Below are 604 nucleotides of genomic sequence, written 5' to 3' on the forward strand. Positions count from 1 at the left end.
GCCCCACTTCCCTGCCCCGGACAGCGCAGAAGAAAAGGCCAGCGGCGCCCCCTGGCGGCATCCTGGGACGCCATTCGCGCACGCGCACGCGCACTTTCAGGCCGACGTGCCTGCGGCCGCAGTGACCCCTGCTGGACACAGCCCTCGAGACAGAGGTCATAGCCCAGAGCCCTGCCCACAGCAGAGTCAGGGACGTGTCCTCTACTCTTACGGTGCCCCTATTCCTGCATCTCTCCTCCTCCTCTGGAAGTAAGCCTTCGTGCAGTATGACCCCCAGACTTGCATTCCCTCCCCTGCCCCGCAGTGAACCCTCTCGGGGTCCTCAGAACAGGACGCCAAGGCACCCAACTCTCTGCCTTCCTCTTGGGCCCTGCCCCTCCCGGACTGAACTCGTCCAGGGCTGTACCGCTGGGCGCTCTGGCGCTCCGGCTCCTCCCAGATGTCTCCTTCGCCCCAGAAATACTTACTGGACAGCTTCTGTGCCAGGCACCGGTCTGCCCGCCGACATCTTGGGGGCTTCTCTGACCTTCAGAAACCAATAAGCCCAGACGGTCTTCGTCTCGTGCGGCCTGGCCCCAGCTCGCTTCTCTCTCTCTCTCTCTCT

This window comes from Pteropus alecto, unplaced genomic scaffold, assembly GCF_000325575.1.
Source record: "Pteropus alecto unplaced genomic scaffold, ASM32557v1 scaffold49, whole genome shotgun sequence".
NCBI classification, from domain to species: domain Eukaryota; kingdom Metazoa; phylum Chordata; class Mammalia; order Chiroptera; family Pteropodidae; genus Pteropus; species Pteropus alecto.